The sequence below is a fragment of the Strongylocentrotus purpuratus genome, unplaced genomic scaffold, assembly GCF_000002235.5.
Source record: "Strongylocentrotus purpuratus isolate Spur 01 unplaced genomic scaffold, Spur_5.0 spur5_contig_871, whole genome shotgun sequence".
NCBI lineage: Eukaryota > Metazoa > Echinodermata > Echinoidea > Camarodonta > Strongylocentrotidae > Strongylocentrotus > Strongylocentrotus purpuratus.
Window position 1 is genome coordinate 124,722 of NW_022145581.1, and position 20,188 is coordinate 144,909.

Sequence of the window (20,188 nt, forward strand, 5' to 3'; positions counted from 1 at the left end):
TTTGTTTTACATGAATTGAATATTATGTTATTGTTATTATCATAAGATGAAATCACCTTTCAATTGAAGTCTTTCATTGTGTGTGATCATTTCAAATATTTGGTGTGTGTGTTTTCTACTGTGCAATCTACACTGATTTGAGCTATGCAAATGAAATTATGTAATTTTTTTAATGCATATTTGCATGCATATTTCTATTTGTTTACCCATTTTTTATTTTCTGAATTATTTGATCATTATTGTCTTATTTTTGGTGTAATATTTACTTTTGGTTTTGTTTCCAATACTTTCATTGATAATTTTTCATTTTCTTTTCTTTATTTATTTATTTATTTATTTATTTTTTTTTTTTGGGGGGGGGGGAGGGGGGAGGGGGGGAAGTTCTCATTATTTTTGATTTATCATAAACCTATTTTGTGATGCATGAACATATTTAGCTGATAGCGTCTACCCCTGAAATAGAAAGATATGTTCATTGATTCGTTTATTCTGTGTTTTAATATTTGTTGCAATTTCATTCACTTACTCTAACACTGAGTTAAAGCCCTTCTAACTCTGAGCAAACTGTAGAGTGATCGAGAGAGGTGTGGGAAGATATCTTATGGTGAAAGTGTATGGCATAAAGGGGAAAATTTCTGGGTATATTTGCCAAAAATTGAAATGTAACTCATTTTAGGTTCCTTCTGTTTTTTATAATTAGCAAAATTTAACTCTTGTAACATTATTTTGTTCTGTTTCAAATTCAGTGATTGTCTTTTAAATTGTGTAAAAAAAAGATTGTTTTTATAAAATATTATTTACATTAATAAGTATCTTTCTAAAAACTTGCGCTTGCAATGTAATATTTTCCATGGTTTTGCGTTGAGGTAGTTTTAGTAGCTTTTGCATTGTCAATTATTTTATTAAATGTGAAAACCTGAATGGTAAACATACATTTTGATATTTCTTTTATATATCAAATTATTTTGAAAGGGCCTTCTTTCAATCAGTTACGGAGTACTAAAATATGTATTGCTTATTTTTTCATCATCAAAAGTAAATTACCTCTTTGTGTATTTTCTACTGGTGTTTTAATTTTTGTGAATCAGAATTTGATCATGAATCATTAAAAATGATTGAATAAAGCAAAACATTTAATAAAAAATGATGAGAAGTATATATTTTTGATTGGACTGTAATGATTTCCTGGCGGCTTTCTCTATTTGTCTGTCACTCACGCTCCCCCCTCCCTTTCTCTCCCTCGCTATCTCTCTCTCTCTTTCTCACTCTCTCTATTTCTCTTCCAGACCTCTCCCACCTCAGTTTCTTCCTCTATCTTTCGTTCCCTCTATCTTTTTCCCTGTATTTCCCTTTCTCTCTCGCTAGCTTTCCCCTCTCGCTTCTTTCTTTATCTCTCTTTTTCCATTTATGTTCCCATTGTTTCTTTTCTCTCTCTCTCTCTCTCTCTCTCTCTCTCTCTCTCTCTCTCTCTCTCTCTCTTTCCTTGTTATTCTTGCGCCCTCCCTCCATCCCCACTCTTTATCCCACTTTCTATTCCTATTCCATTCCCATTCGTATACTTTATATCGTGATTTCATTGAGCCAATCTTTGCTCCGTATACTCGCAAAATGTCTAAACAAAATCTTGGGCATGAAACGTCAGCACCAGCCCCTCCCTGCCCATCCCCCCCCCCCCCCCATCGCCCCCCCCCCCCCCCCTGCTGAATTTTTATCCATTCGTCTTATGAGTAAACACATCGGGTTGGACGTGATTAGAATGTTAAGGTACGCAGAGAATGCCAGTTATAAAATACAAGTCATTTGTATTCAACATGGCCACTTCCTGTATTCCCAGTGACGTCACAATCATCTCCTCACAGCGCCATCCAAAAGTGAAGTTTCGAATCCTTAGAATTTCACTCTGTTTACCAGTAGCGGTTCGAGGGGGGGGGGGGGGGGGGGGGGGGGGGGGGGGGGGGGGGGGGGGGGGGGGTCTCTTGGAACCTCAATTACCCCTTCACCCGAAACAAGTATTGGTTTCGTATGACTTAAAGCGAGGAACATGTAGTTAATGTGTGAGAGATCTTCCAAGCTCCCCTCTCCCCCCCCCCCCCCCCCCCCCGGCCCCACAAAATATCAAATTTATGGAATCGCAGCTGCTAGTTAGTTAATATTCAAGAGTTGGTTCGTATTTACAGAAAATCAATGATATTTCCCAAATTTCTTTTCATGGAATCACTGTATACTATGATTTATTCTAAAGATGAATTTGATATCTTCCCCGAACAGAATTGTTCATTTTGTATGAGTTGAAAAACAAGTGCTTTCAATCACCAGAATTGTATAATCTTCAATTGCATGACCAACATGCTTTATGTAGTGCTCTGCATTTTCCACCAATCACCCTACATGGAAAATTCTTTGTCTTACATTACCATCAATCAAAGAGTTTCCGATCGACTGGGGGGGGGGGTATAAATTGATAGGCCTACGGGTTTGCTGTGTGCATATACTCGTACACACATTCATGGTATTTCCAGTTCCACCAAGTATGGTGTCAAAGAATTATGACCTCGGCTGCACAGGGAAACTGGAGACCGTCTTTCTTTTCATTACTTTCAATAAAGAAGCAGAAAAATCAGACAAACCAATAAAAAAAAAATTGAGCAAAATCGGAGAAGTAATGAAAAAAGTATTGAATTTGTAATGACATGAACAACTTTGAAAATCACAAGACAAATTGGCAACTCACTCCTGAGTTCACAACCCTTCAAAGAGTAGATGATGCAATCCAATACACATCAATGCATGTTTGTCGCTTAATCCTTCACGAACCCTTCAGTCTAGCTCTAAGCTGGTTAAGTCTGCCTAGAGAGAACAAGTGCATGGTTTCCGATTTCGTTTTGTATCTAAAAACAAGGTCCGTTCACACACGGAATTATATCTTAGCCCAATCGTGTCTACTCTGACATTTACTCGTACTATAATATTATTTGCCGGGCTTAATTTTCCTAAAGATGTGGGTTTAGCGAGTCGTCTTTGTTAGTGTACTTATATTTACAATTCTTTATTTCTAATTCGATAATATAAATGTTAATGTTTTCATTCTACTTGTTCTTATTTAACGTATTGTTGATTCATTTCAATTTCTCTCCCTTTTTATAGCATATCTATTTCTGCGTTTATTTAAAAATCAAATATAAAATATTCAAACAAAATGAAAAGCATACAATATCATTGGTTTACATAAACTGTGACACTTAAAATACACAAAAATAAAAGTACATATATGATTGAGAACTTGAAAGTATGGAATTCAATTGATCAAACATCAGGAAATGCAAAGGCAACCTATCCCTACTTATCCATTGCTTTGGGCTTCAATGTCTACAGAACAAGATTAATAGTTGTGAAGATAATCCAGATTTTAAGGATTGGTTCTCCATTTCCCGTCAAATTGTAAAATGATACCGATAGAATATACCAATGTTTACAATAATTGAGTTCTGTTATGATCAGCCCTGGTTATGATGCTGTGTGAACGCGCCGTATTATGTAAACGAATGGCGACGGACGTGACTGCCAACTTGAAATACATCTTGAGATTGAGGTCACGTGACTGGGTTGAATACTCTTCCTCATCTCAAATGCCAAGGGATATTATATATTCTCTTTTGAATAATGCAATGATGACTAGACCGTTATAATACTCGACTTTTCTATGTCGCAGAATACTAGTAGCTAGATGATAATATTCATAGATTTTGCTTGACCATTATGAGTCATCCTTGGCTGACAGAGTTACAGGATGATGTGTACGTGTTAAACTGATCTCTAAGGTGTATGCTATATAATCATAATGATAAATCCATTCACATATTTCTTTGAAATAGTCAAGGATAGTTCTTGAATGATCACTTATTTCACGAGGATACCAATTAATTTGTATTATAACTTGTATTAAGGCGCTGAGAGTATATATAAAAAATGTAACTATAATGTTATCTGATGCAAGTTGCAATACAGAGTACATTACCAGGCGCGGATCCAGGATTTTCCAATAGGGGGGGGGCCGGAAATTTGAAAAATGCGCAGACCGTTTTTTCAAGGTCATATTAGAAGCACCATACCGGTACAATTTTTGACATTTTCATCGGGAGGGGGCTATAGCCTCTTGCCCGAAAAAGTAATTTTCTGGTTTCACAATTCGGCTAGTGAGCGAAGCGAGCGAGCAACAATTAATTTGAGCATAATATTGTGAAAGTGTTATTTATCCCCAAAATAAACGAGAAAAGAAATCAAAAACTCAAATTCGGGCAGCTCGTTGCCCCCCCCCCCCCCACCCCCTCCCCCCATTGCGGGCGAAGCGCGGAAGCTTTGACCTTTCATTAATCATTAGAGAAAGAAGACGATTTTTTTGTACCATTCTCGACTCGCATTCCTTGTCTGTATTCAGTTTTTCCCCTCCCGCGCGAAGCGCGGAAGCTTTGCCGTTTCATCAAATTATTAGAGAAAGAAGACGATGCGTTGTAACATTCTCGACTCTTAATCCTTGTTTGAATGCAGTTTCCCCCCTCTCGAGCGAAGCGTGGAAGCTTTGACCTTTCATTAAATTATTAGAGAAAGAAGACGATTCGTTGTACCATTCTCGACTCTTAATCCTCGTCTGAATTCAGTTTCCTCCCGCCCGCGCGAAGCGCGTAAGCTTTGCCCTTTCATTAATTATTAGAGAAGAAGATTTCTTGTACCATTCTCGACTCTTGTTACTTGACTGAATTCAGCCCCCCCCCCCTCCCGCGCGAAGCGCATAAGCTTTGCCCTTTCATTAATTATTAGAGAAGAAGATTTGTTGTACCATTCTCGACTCTTATTACTTGACTGAATTCAGCCCCCCCCCCCCTTCCAGCGCGAAGCGCGGAAGCTTTGACCTTTCATTAATTATTAGAGAAAGAAGACGATTTGTTGTAACATTCTCGACTCGTATTCCTTGTCTGAATTCAGTTTTCCCCCTCCCGCGCGAAGCGCGGAAGCTTTGAAGTTTAATGAAATTATTAGAGAAAGAAGATGATTCGTTGTTCCATTCTCGACTCTTAGTCCTTCTCTGAATTCAGTTCCCCCCTCTTGCGCTTCTTAACGTTTCATTCAATTATTAGTGAAAGAAGATGATTCGTTGTACCGTCATCGACTCTTTTTCCTTGTCTGAATTGAGTTCCCCCCCCCCCCTCTCGCGCGAAGCGCGGAAGCTTTGACGTTTCATTAAATTATCAGGGAAAAGAGACGATTCTTTGTACTATTCTCGATTCTTAATCCTTGTCTGAATTCAGTTTTCCCCTGCCCGCGCGTATCGCGTAAGCTTTGACGTTTCATTAAATTATTAAAGAAAGAAGAAGATTCGTTCTGCCGTTCTCAAAAATGCTTCTTTGTCTGCTCCTTTTTTGTCCTATGTCCTCTTACTGCCCCTACCGCCCCTGGCTACGCGCCTGCTTTAAATGGAAAATGAAACAATCATGATTGTGATAGCACACAATTAGGTTAGTAGAAATGAAAGGGAAAAAAGATCTATTACACCAACCATGGATAAATCACGGCCGGGAGCGTCATAGTTTTGTGTTATTGCTAAGCCCGATATGTACGTTCTTTCCGCTATATTTCTTTCTGGGGGACGTGTCCCCCTATCGGGCACAGGATTGCCGCCCCTGTCCATGATTACTACCAACATGAGTTCAAATACAAGCACAAGCGAGTTGGTATGATCTGAATCCAAATGAAGGGCAAAATAAGAGTAGTAAAGCGGCCCTACAGTTAATTTAAAATTTGACTGTTGAGTATATAACTTCTGTTAAAAAAGACATCCAAAATATTGTGCCCTTTTCAAATTTCTCACTAAAGAGTGATGACCGCAGGGGCTGTTCTTAACGTTTAACTTTGAATCCGCGGCTCTGGCGAGATTTTATGCGGCCCGGCCCCCCCCCCCCCCCCCCCCCTCTATTCAATAACGTTTGCCAAGCCTTCTGGAATGACCCCAAATCTCTCGATTACAGTTTTGCCTTATTCGTCGTTACTGTCACTTAGCGCCATTTCCTTGTCTTTCCCCCTTTCTCACCCGACTTTTCTTCCCCCCCCCCACCCACTCAGTGTTATCTAGGGTACGCACATGTATGTTCCCTCTCTTTGAAAGCACCCCTCTATCTCGATCTCCGGTGTGTAAAGTCATTACGGGCCGGATTTTTTGTGTATTACGGGCCGCACTTTGTTGCGTGAAAAGTAACTCTTTATCGGAAATTTGGGGAACACAAATTCGGTCCCTCCGACCCCGGAGTGGGAGGGAGGGGGGGGGGGGGGGTTTCTTCTTTATCTTTTCTCTTCTCTTTTCTTTTCCCTTCTTTTTTCCTTTCTCTTCTCCTTTCTTTTCTCTTCTCCTTTCTTTTCTCTTCTCCTTTTTTTCTCCTCTTCTCCTTTCTTTTTTTCTCTTCTTTTCTTCCTCTTTTTTTCTTCCTTTTTTTTCTTCCTTTTTTGCGCCGCCAATAGGGGGGGCCGCGGCCGTTTCGGCCCCCCCCCTGGATCCGCCACTGCATTACCGATATAATTAAGAGTATACATTGCAGTTCATTACAGTACAAAATAATCTGAACTGATGACATAACATGGGTGTTAAAGATACTATGTCCCTTTTGCAGCCAACATCAAATTCTGTAAAACTTTGCAGGAATTATGAATATGTCATGCATGTCCCATACGTGAGATTTAAATGTTAGCAGTGTCCTAATATTCACATTATGCAAGGAAACCCGTTTACTTGCTAGACTTCACTGTCAGACACTATTGAGTGACTGACTAGCCTTTTTCTTCTTTGGTAATAACATACATAAAACGAGCTGTAAAGGGTACATGAGCATTTGTCTACATCAATAACCCACTTCTTGTAATGGCCAAAATTAAACTTATTGAATCTCAGTTGCGCAGCATAAGACGTACGACCATTCAGAACAATGGTCCGAAAATCAGACTATTACTTACTGGCTCTATTGCTCTTAAGTCGATTCGACAACTAATACTTGTTATTTTCCCAGTTTAAGACATTTTTAGGGAAATTCTAAATTAGTATTATCTTTCAAATGCCGTTGGAATTTAATCTTTTCATTTTTTAATTTTTTTTTGGCCTGCAAATGGGACATAGTACCTTTAAATGGTTTCGCCAGTTTGTGAATGCTTTGAATGAATTCAGAGGAGAGAGGGTGTGTGTGCATTATGTTGGTAATTGGTGAAATGTGATTCGATTAATACACCACTGCACTACTTATATATATACTTGCGCCCTCTATATAGCCAACGATGTCTAAGTGGTTTAAAGGCATTTCGATCGAATTTCGATTTTTTTTTTTTTTTTTTTTTTTTTTTTCTTCAAAAATTCAATTATTCTGATTATTACAATTAATTAGGGAATGCCCCTACGCGGCGTCAGTTTCATGGCCAGTGAGTAGTCATCTGGCCCTGAAAATTCTACCTTACGCTCGGGAGGATAGCCCCTACAGTCTCAGACAACTTTTGGCCTGATCTGAACTGTGCAAGCAATCCGTAGCGCCGCCCTTCCTAAGGCATTCCGATCGAGTTTCGTTTTTTCAAAAATTCAATTATTCTGATTATTACAATTAATTAGGGAATGCCCCTACGCGGCGTCAGTTTCATGGCCAGTGAGTAGTCATCTGGCCCTGAAATTTCTACCTTATGCTCGGGAGGATAGCCCCCACAGTCTAAGACAACTTTTGGCCCGATCTGAATTATTCAAGCCATCCGTAGCGCCGCCCTTCCTATAATACCACTTGTCCGCCATGGTCCCCCTTTTCTTGTGTTAATAATTGAGAGCTGATTTGTTGAGATAACCACCTGCCAGTGAGCATGCAGGGAGGTCTAATCCCTCCTGGCCAAACTAGTGCAGACAGGCTTTAAGACTGAGATGTGATACAAAACATGACTATAAATTGTACACAGTTGCTGATCCAGGTGGAGCCGAATCGGATTTTACGGCCTAACAAAAAGGGGGGAGCGACGGAAGAAAAAAGGAGAAAAGAAAGAGAAAGAAGGGAACAAAGGAGAAGAGTGAGAAAAAAGAAAAAATAAGCTACCTTGAGTATTAAACGGGTCGTCAACATATTAGATAGGAAGGAAACCAACAACTACCCCAAGCTATGTCCATAAATGTATAAATCAGCAGCGGATCGAGGGCTGGGGGGGGGGGCGAATCGGCCGCCGCCCTCCCCATTTTTTGGAAGACGGCCTGAAATAAATGGAAGAGGGATAGTGTGGGGGAAGACAAAGGATGAGATAAAGAGAAAAAGGATGAAAAGGAAGAAAAAAAAGCGAGATGGGGAAAATGTATTCTCGCTTGCTTTACTTGCTCGCAATATCAGACGTTTAAATGTTCATGTTCTATTAAAAGTCAGACCGCCCCCCCCCCCCTCCTCCGACGTAATATTGTATCCCCACACTATGCTATCAGCCTAATGAAAAAGTAAAATACCATTGCAACCTACTTTTCTTTAAACTAGATCAAAATGACGAAGTCTATGCGATGTAGTAAGGGAGAGAGAGGTGTGAGAGAAATAGAATTAAAGAGCGAGAGAGAGAGAGAGAGAGAGGGGGAGAGAGAAAAAGAGAGAGAGAGAGAGAGAGAGAGAGAGAGAGAGAGAGAGAGAGGGATAAAGAGGGAAGAAAACGGACTTTGACGACTGAAGAAACTAGAAAGGGTTTGGTCTAGAAAAACCTCAACTCCCTTAAATCGTTTTCTGACTGCAGCTTTGGCTTTTCAGGGATATTTGGTTTCGTCTTTGGGACTCCGTCTTGAAACACGATCTCTTCATTTTGCAATTCTCTGTACACTGACACAGCGCATGATGGTCCTGTCAAAGCAAACAAATCTTACTCTGGTCTGGTTTGGTTTGGTTTTATTTATGATCATAACATATGAAATACAAACATCATAACACATAAAGAAACAAAATGGTACAACCGTTTACAGAGGCTATTCTAGAAAATTGAAATTTTAAAATTAAAATGAAGATCGAGGAATCCTCCGCTTCAGATTAACCGACAAAATTAATTTATTCTTCATCTGGGTCTTTTCAAGTTTACAAATAAATTCATGTGTAAAGATCATATAATTTTCTGCAAGACAATCAGTTCTCATTTTCATGATTCTAAAACACCATTTATATATGAAGTGCTGAACAATATCGACATTTTCTTAATTTTGCAAGGCAATTGTATGAACATAACTCGTTATTGTATTTAATTACATTAAACATTTAATAGCTAATTCAACATCGCTGCCATAATTGAGTTAGTTGGTGAACATACATCATACATGAAGGACAAATTAATAGTGGTCTTCTATTTATTCCAGACAACACATATAATAGCAATGCTATGATATTTCTCCCCGCAACGAAACAATGCCGACAGATAATCATGGTATACAGTTTGCAAACTGATGTCCCGATGCGTTACGGCTTTATATGCATGACATCCATGGGCGCTGTTAGTTGCAACTAATTTCGCGTTTGTTCATGCTTTAATTGCTAATATATCAAATTATAATGCTGGATGATAGATAGGCTGATGGAAGGCAATTCCGACGCTTCTGGGCATTTATCAAATTACGTTGTTTATTAGTTCGCTGATTGTATTATCTTTGAATTGGAGCTTTTTGTTACTGTGGCCCAGAGGATGTGCCGCCGATCAGAGACGGTGGGTATTGGAAATTAAGTCGAATGCAGTCGATTTCAAGAAAAGCATAGCATGATTTTGAATGAGCATTTGTTTACCATTGATAGCCGTTATAAAAAATAATGATGATGATAACTGTAATAATAATAATAATGATAATAGTAATGATGAAAATAATAATAACAAAGCGCGATCAAACTAATTGAACAAAATCAGCCCCTGGAAATTTAATATTCTTGTTCACTACATAAACGTGCGAACATGTCAATGAGGTAACACGTAATACCAACATGATTTCTATGGAACTTAAACTTATACACGGCATGAACAACTCTCAAATTGATTGATAACTGCATGCATCTCGTGGACCATCGAGGTGATTGCCATCAGGGGCGGTTCCAGGGGGCCGACGGGCGCGGCCCCCTGGCAAAAAACGGGTAAAAAAGTACTTTTGTTTAAATACTTTTTTTAAATTTTGCTCAAGGGGGAGGGATGGGGGTGTTGAGAAAAAAGAGGAATGTTCAAGCCCGCCCCCTTTGAGCCTGAACAAAAATTAGTGGTCCCCCCCCCTCCCCCTTATTGGAAAATTCTGGATCCGCTACTGATTGCCATACATACTGTAAATGTGGTGTCAGTCTTGAAGATGCGATTGGGGGTATTATGAGAGAAGATGTTTCCTCACCATTCATTCGTTAATCTGTTTAATATTTTTCGTAGAAAATGGTACAAACCATGATTATCGGACGGTTTTGGAGTCGGTAAAGTTGTTTGACCCGGATAATCATGAACTACCTGACATAATTATCTCGAACCACGTGAATCGGTATGCACGTGGGTACGTTGTTGTCTAGAGGTACTTTTGTAGGGTTTCGGGACAGTATTATTTGACCTTAAAATCAACTTTGGAAGAGAAGGTTAAAAAAGGTCTAAATTGATCAAAACAACGGTAGGTGTGAAATACAATGGCAAATGACATCCTAAATACCCCCTGATGAAATTTTATGGCTTCATTGACCTCCTCTTTTCTTTTTAAATAATTATTTTTTTCTTCTTTGATTTTGTTTTTAAGTATTTGTTCCATATTTACAATTAAACAGAAGAGTTGTAAAACAATGCAAGGCGGGAGCAGGGCCGGCCGTGGCGGGGTGGTCCAACCCCCGTGAGCTATGGAATTAGTAAGTATATCAGGGAATCGTCCACCAAAACCTGGGGAGAGACATTATCCATTTAGTACATCTAAAAAGGTATGTTATAATAAATGGTAGATAAGGGAAGCGTATCTAGGTAAGTGTAGATATATACGGCAGGTAATGTAAATGCATCGTAAAATGTGAGTAGCCCTGATTAAAAGAAAAGCTTGTTCATGAAATGTGCTCGCACAGACGCAGTCAATGTCTTCACACACGGTCACAGACTTCTAGCGGGGGTGTGTGTGTGTAGGGGGGGGGGGGGGGGCAGGACCGCAGGAGAGTTGGAAAAGTTAAGTAATAATATTCCGAAAACAGTGTACTCATGCTGGTGAAGAGAGATGGTTTATTCACAATGTGCGCGTCTTGAAAGGTGCGTGCAGGTCATTAATTACGACATTATCATGACAATTATTCCTTAAAATTGGTGGTCGCTCAGTTTGCTTGTTTGCATAATAGTCATTTCAGAATAGATATCAGATTTTCGGGCGAGAGACATCTCCGAAACCGTTTATGAATGTTTTTTTTAAAATTAATTTTCATGCTTGAAATACCACATTTTGTATCTCTCTTTATTGTTTGAGTGGAAATAAATATTGAATTGAACTGAATTGAACTTTTTTATACTCTAACTAACTTTATTGATGTAGACTAACAAGAGCAATATGAAAAGGGAAGAAAGAAATGCCTTTTCCCACAAATAAAGATATCTGGATATTATTACAACATAAAATCAAAATTAGGCTCTTAAAAGTGTTAGCAAGCAACAATAAATAATAAATTCTAATTCAGTGAATCATTGAATCGAGGATTATTCTAAATAATATTAAACAGCAATTATGACTAGAAAAGCAAGCCTTAAAACAGGGATCAACATGAGATATCAAAACATATTGTTGCTCTCGGGTTCCCTTTATCGATATTGGAAGGTGCCATTGTTGACATGCGATGCCTAGCAATTACTTGTGTTAGTGATATTTTGTACAAAACTTTAGTAATATAAAAATTAGTATTATTTAGGCTTTATTTAAACAGGAAAGCCACATCAGTACCAATACTGCTCTTCCTGTGGGCCCTACAATTATCACTACCCTCCGCCCTTTCTAGCTATCAAATTTATCCTGGGTGGAGAGTGACCTCTGCGGTTTAATGACCTGACATGTTAAAGACCGTCACCACTACTGGGCCAGAAGGGATTAGACCACCCAGAGAGCCATCGAGGTCACTGTGACAGGTGGCTGTCTCATTAACTCAGCTCTCATTTAACATAAGAAAAAGAGGATCATGGGGGACCAACAGGCACCGATTGGGGAAGTTTTCTATATAGAGGGAGCAAGTAGCTACAAGTATGGCAGTGTGCCTTTAAGTGCCGAGCTGGGATTCGAACCCTCACATCTTGAATTGAGAGTCATGTGAACGGGCATTGTACCACGAAACCTCCACACCGCTATAGGAAAGAGATATTAATTTAGAAGGGGAATGACGGAAGGCTCTGATAAGGAGAAGGAAAGAGAGGAGAGCAAGGAAGGGGAGAAAATCAAAGGAAGAAATACGGATAATGTAAGACAGATGAAATACAAGAAAGGCAGACAGAAATAGAACTGCTTATGAAATAAATTATAATGGGGTTGGTGAGGGACGGCTTAGCTAAGGCTGAAAAAGGGAGAGAGAGAGAGAGAGAGAGAAAGAGAGGGAGAGAGAGAGAGAGAGAGAAGCTGAGCGAGAAATAAAGAGAACACAATAATGGAGAAAGTCATGCTGTATTGAAGGAGAGGAAATAGATGAAAAGCAGACTAAAAAGGCATGCAGAACCAGAGATGTACTTCGCGATAAGAAAACAACCATTTTCGCCTTCTTCCCTTCTTACCCCATTATGACGTCAAAGCGAAGATAGGACCATGCGCTTAGCTTGCAATCACAGACCCTTGTCCGTTGTTGTGCGTAACAGCGTCTGCATTATAAGACTAGGCTGACGGCATACTGCATACGCTACGTACTTCAGCTGCTCCGGATATAGTCAGAGACTCATGTAGATACTCATGACAGAGCTAGACTCTGCTCGGGGTTTTTATAGGAAATGTGGGTAAAGTGTCAAATTAGAGTCTGTTTCTGCAGACTACGATTTTATTCCGTTGTCCATTAGTGGCAGTAGGAAGGAAATAAGAGGAGAGAGAGAGAGAGAGAGAGAGAGAGTAGTCCATAATGATGCATTTGGTAAGTATCTTCACGTTTTGAATATAATTCCCTTCGTCTCTCAGTCCTTCCATTCCGGCCTACTTTTTGATCTATTATATATACTTTCTATATCGCATACCATCATGTAGATTGCAACGCTTAAAATAGAATCTTTCAAAAAATTAAACAAGTGGTTTGACATTCATGATTGAATAGCACTCTCTCCACCTCCCCCCCCCCCCCCCCCCCCCCAAAAAAAAAAAAATAAAATAAAAAAAAAAATAAAAAAAAATAATAATAATAATAAAATAAAAAATTCTATTTATTTAGTGCCACCATGGTATGATTAATGATGCTATCGTAACTTAATTAACAATGACTTTCTCTAATTTTTTTCCCGGGTAATAGCAATATTCAAAAATGTATGTTGTAGGTTAATAAAATACATTTTTATTAGGTAAATATTTTTGGAAATGTTTAACATAAATTGATTCTTCACTTGAATAGGGATATAAATACTTTAGTCATGTTTAATTTCTTTTCACTGTTTTTCAAAATCGTTGGATAATCTCAATTTGTGATTCTTGGTAAATCCAAAGATTTACATCCATGTCTCTAGTTGCTGGTTATTTCATATAATGTCATATTATTTAAATATCCCTGTTATGTATGTTATGTTTTGCCTTAGTTCATTGCTATTTTGTATGTTACAATGTATCTGGGCTAACTCGGCTCAAAGACAACTCGGCCCAGCTGCATTTTACCCTAACCCTAACTCTAATCCTAACCCTAACCGTAGCCGAGCTAGCCCGACTCCGTTGCAATGTATATACATGACCAGCGTGAAAAAACAGCTCTGGGTGACATTGCCATCTTGGATAAATATTTTTGAATAAATAAATGAATAAATGAATAAATAAATAAATAAATAAAGGGAAAGTTTTAACAAACGAAAGAAAAATGAGAAGTAGTAATAACAAAGGACAGGAAATTGCCTGACATCGTTTTTTTTATTCACAATACCGTAATAAATAGGCCGAAATATTGAATTAATTGGACCCTCGTTATCTGACATAATGCCTAATTCGTTTTCGTACGCATCACATCACATCCAAATTAAACGTACGGGCTCGGGGTACGATGAATTATTTCTGTTATAATGCTATCTATTTATCATTTCATTTCTGTTCTGCTTATGTGAAATGGTTTACAAGGCAATTTGTCTACATCGGACGCATTAAGAAGTCTACTCCTGACACTTTTTTATATTGAATTCTTTACAGTTGATCAAAGGAATAGCAACATTTACTTTTATTTTGTTACATTTTTTGTACGAACTTATAATTATGTGAAATATTATGACGATGAAAATGAACGACTAAAGCCCATCAGTACTAGTGTAAAGGAGGGATTAGACCACACTACAAGGTCACTGGACAGGTGGTTATCTCATCAACTCAGCTCTCAAACAACATAAGAAAAAGAGGATCATGGGGGACCAATGGTCGCCGATTAGGCATTGTTTGTTATATAGAGGGCGCAATTAGCTACAAGTAGCGCAGTGGGCCTTTAAGGACGTCTTAAGGATGTTCTTGCCAACTTCCTATAGATACCGCATTGTCAAACTAGTCGATATGCAATGTAGAATTTCAAAAAATACACAATACAGAATACACGTGACATATGAATATGCCAAGACCTTTTACAAGACGAGAAAAGCAATATATGGGGTCATACAATCATCTAGATAGAATCAAGACGACAGCCCAAACCCAATTCTGACATTCATCCCGTTTGCAAGGCGGGTCGTTGCATTATTGGGTACACGGTATGACGTAAATTGAGTAATATATCCCTCAGATTTATGAAATGCATTCCATATCATGTGGTTATTTGGCAGACGATCGATCGAATGGTAGGCGATACCACCTGCCCTGGTATCGAGGGATACTAGCTGCAAAGGTTTGAAAATTAAATGTAAAAAATAAGTGCAAAGTCAAACCTGCCTTAGTGAAAACCTGTCTACAAAGATCACATGTTTTGTTTCCCTTGAAAATGGTTTGTCATTGAAACATGTACTATAGGAGCCTGTACATAAAGACCACCTGCCTATAAAGACCACTTTTCAAGTGTCTTCCTTGGGTGGCCTTTATAGGCAGGTTTCACTGTATTTAGATCCACTGTGAGCTCGCTCGATCAAAGTAGAGGTAGTATCATGATGATAGAATGATATGAATAGGGAGTGGGGTAGGGTCAAGGGGTGGGGATGGAGGGGGTACCTTCAGAGTTCCAAGCTATCATTTAAATCCTTGAAAATTCGCTCCCCTTCTTCAGAAACGGGAAATCAGGGAAATCGACTTTTAAATTATTTGTTTAAGAATAAATCACGGAAAATCCTTGCCCTCCCCACAACGAAAGGAGTCAGCACTCACTATATGCCTTGTCCAAACTCCACGATTAGTGCTCTTAGCTCCTAAGTGTCCGCAAATCCTGTTAATTAATGACGTGTCAGACTCGACAACGGTTTAGTTATGAGCCTGGTATTAAAAAGGTCCACAGGGAAAAACTTATTGAATTCCGTTTTATGAGCGTTCCTCTATTTAGTAGAGGAATGAAGCTTCAAGATAAAAGAGTTTGCATCGGCTGTACATGATATCTTAACGTTCAAAGAACATAATGAATTATCACCACTTGACGCTTGCGACAGAATGATGCGCAATTTCTTAGGATAAAATCCCAATTCACGGGTTATCTTTTTGTATTTAAATCTAAACACTGACTTATACAACGCCGACAACAACAACAACAACAGCAACAACAACTATTACAACGAGAACGACAAAAACAGGGAGAATGACTATGATAATGATAATGATAACCACAAAATTAATGGCGTGGGAAGCTTAGTTTGGAACGAGGATATTAATATTCGGAGAAGGCCGTTGTAGTGGTATTTGTGTTTTATAAGCAATTTTTCACTCCGAACATCGCACAATTGACGCTCCCTAGGGAAGTATCTACAAGCAGACGCTAATTAATTTTCGCTTGGTCGATATACTCAATCAATGAAATTAAATGTCGGGTGACGCACTCAAAATACACATTCATGTTGAGAGTGCATTATTGATTGAGAGAGAAAGAGAAATAGGGGGAGGGAGAGAGAGAGAGGGGTGGGTAGAGGGAGGGAGGGGGAGAGATAGATGGAGAGATGAAGAATAGTGGGTGGTTGGGTGGATGGTGTTTGTGTGTGTGAGTGTGCGAGAGTGAGATAAAGCAACTGTTACACCGAGTGGGAGGGAGGACATATTTTGAGGAGATAAGGTATTATAAAGGAAGGACAAGGGCAGGATGATAAAGAAAACGGAGAGAGAGAGAGAGAGAGAGAGAGATGGGAAGGGGGATATGGGGGTTAAAGAGGTTTGGGAAAGGAGAAACATGGGAGGGGGGGGGGGGGTTAAAGAGGGAGAGTGTGAAAAGAAGCACATCAGGGACAGACAATAGTGAGCGGGAGAAACCTCGAGGAGGCCCGGCCCGAGAAAGCTGTGATATAAGACAGAGGAAAGAGAAAAGAGAGAAGAAGGAGAAGAATAAGAGGAGGAGGAGGAGGAGGAGGTGGAGGAGCAAACAAACTACATTGTAATATTGTTTCAATAAGCTGAAGATATACTCCCTTCCCTTTCCTTGTCTTTTGTAGTTAATTGTGAGTATCGGTTCATGTATCCCTGTAAACTCCCTTTCCCTGTTTTAGCGTGTATTTGTATTGTATAAACTTAAATTTAGTTGATTATGTCATTATTTTGTATATAGTTTAAGGAGCCTATCCACAATAAGTTCTGCTTTTCCATAGGGTCCGCCACTTATCTATTTATGTTCAATTCAAGGACAATATTCTGAATAGTGTGTACCGGTATTGTATGCACATGCATATTATAATCATTTTCAATATGTTGTTACACTATTTGTAAAATGAGATATTGTGGAAACCAATAAACTATCTATCTATCTATATATCACGATTAGCAGGAAATAGATCAGAAATAGATTACTACCACGCGAGTGCCATATAATCACAAGTAGAGACGTAATTATTCGTAGCCTGACATTATAAATTGACCCAATCTCCCAACTCTCAATCCTCACGTCGTTCACGTTTGACATCAACATTTCGTCCGTCTCATGAAATCTCAATTTAATAATGCCAGCCCTGTGTCAAGACATTGGTGTATACGAGATAATGTGGCATCGAAGCAACCTCATGAATACATCTGAAGTAGTATTGATTTTGTGTAGCCATTTCTCTTTGTGCTTGATGCGTATTCAGTATAATTAAAAAGGATTTGTAGGTATAAGACATGTCGAGAGCAAAACATGAAACAAACATTAGAAGAAAATCAAACAAAAACAAAATGTAAAACGAACACAAACGTGCCTAAATCAACAGACAGAAAGACAGAGGCAGACAAACAGACAGACGGACATTACAAGTCATAGAACGAGAGACAATAGGTAACAGAAACTCACATTCACGCACACACACACGCACACACACTGTACTACACACTTCTGAGGAAAGCTTGCGATAGGAGACAGGGAGATGGGTATAATGGAGAAACAGATATCATATGCCAGAGAGACCTAGAAAGAGAGAGATAGAGAACGGTTTCTGAACTTCATAGTTATTAAGACGATAAAAACTGCAATTAATAACAAACCAACCAGCAAACCAAGTTAACCAACCAGCCAACCAACAAACAAACAAACCAACAAACTTACTAACCACCCGACCAACAAACAAACAAACTATCCAACAAACTTACTGACCAACCAATCAACAAACAAAACAACAAACCAACAAACCAACAAATCAACCAACCAACCAACCAACCAACCAACCAATCAAAAAACAAACCAACAAACCAACAAACCAACCAACCAACCAACCAACTAACCTACCAACCAACCAACCAACCAACTAACTAACTAACTAACCAATCAACCAACTAAACCAACCAACAATCTAACCAACCAACCAACTAGCCAACCAACCTACCGACCAACCAACCAACCAACCGACCAACCAACTAAACAAACAAAACAAAAAGGACAGTCAAAGCATAGAATTGAGATTTCATGAGAAAAAAAATATATAGTTATAGTAAGTGACAGAGGGAAAGACGCAATGAGACACACAGGGAGAGAGAGAGAGAGAGGGGGGGGGGGGGTAGAGAGAAGGGGATGACAATATGCATCTGCCATAGAGAAAACGGTAAACGGCCGATCAATCATCGCAGTATTTCCCACTAATATTTCTCTCGCGATCACTTTTGATCCCACTCACTGCTACATGCCACATACATAAACAAAACACTTAAAAATGGGGACCATGATGAAAATGGGAAGATGGAAAATCGATGGAGCGATACATTAGATGAGGCCAGGTTTCCAATCTCCATAGGAGACTGTATTAACTGAAAATGGTCGACAAATTCACACTGTATCTGTAAGTGGAGTACAAATACGAAATGACTGAGACCTTTATTTGATGATTATTTCTCTCTATTTTTTACCATAGATACAAAGTAAGCCGACCATGTATACTGTATACAATACTCACGATAAAAAAAACGTACCAAATCAATCGCAATTTTGTTGATAATAGGGGTCACTTCCTTTATGACTTAATAGTTATGATTAAGGAACGAGAGAAAGTAGACGCTATCGTAATCGATTGACGTGTTGGATCATCACAAAGTACAGAAATCTTGTTACTGATAACAACTACTAATGTTTATCGGCCTTGTATTACATTACAACTGTATTCGAAATGTGTCTGCTTTTTATTCCACTGCTTGCTCGTCGTTCTTCACCCCGTCAAAGTTTTATACCACTTCAGATGAAAAGTTCGATCTGGTTTTTGTTTTTAATTCTCGATATGTTCTTAATATGGTCTAGTTTATAAGACGATGAAACGGATCCTAATCAAATGATTGGTTGAGAGCGTACACGTGACCAGGCATTTATTTTGCCTAACACGTAATTTTGCTAATGACCGGTCATTAGTAAAATCATGTTATAAAACATAATTTTATAAAACAATAAAACATCATCTTATAAAACAAATAATACACATCATTTTGTTCGGGCATTAGTAAAATTACCCACACTCGGTAACTCCAAAACAGTCCAAACACCCCCCGCCTACCGCCTCGGGCGTGTTAGGCTGTTCCAAAGGTACGTTGTGTGGGTAATTCTTACTAATGTCCTAACTGATGTGTTTTATTTGTTCTTTAAGATGATGTTTTATTTGTTTTATAAAATGATGTTTTATAACATGATTTTTCTAATGACCGGTCATTAGAATGGAATGATGACCGGTCAATATCCAAATTACGCGTTAAGCAAAAACAAATGCCAGGTCACGTGTACGCTTTCAACCAATCATTTGTTTAGGATCCACATCATCATCTTATAATTCTTACTAATGCCCTCACTACTGTGTACTATTTGTATACTATAGTCTCCATCTTGCAAGGATGAACTGACTGGAGAATAAAGAGGGGCACACTAACTAGGACATGGAATGATATTACATCTGAAGACAGGAAGTTGTGCAGAATCTGTGTCCCAATTAGATCCATTTCATTGTTGCCCCCAACGGCCTCCTAGCTATAAAATATAAATAGATAGATAGATATTGTTTATATTTTATTTATTCTCTTTCATTTATGTATATAACATCAGCTGCGTTTATGTCTGATGCTGTTTATTGCACATAATTTGTCTACATTTAATTATATCATTTTAAAATTGTTATTATCCTTCTGTTGATCTTATATACAAATATACCATTCTTTACATTCGTTCTTGTATACGTATTGTACATTCTTATGTTTGCGTTTATATGTATGCACGGATTTGCAGTAGAACAGCCATTGTGTCTGCGTGCTGGAATAAAAATGAAAATAAGATGAGGGAATGCGCAGCCCCATTTTCCCGACCTTTGCTTCTGATCAGTCGATGTCGTGGAAGATACGAAACATTATACGAAATTGGCAGTTAGGAGGATGTAATAGGAGAGACCCATTGCAGAGAGATAGAGAGAGAGAGAGAGAGAAGCGGGTCTC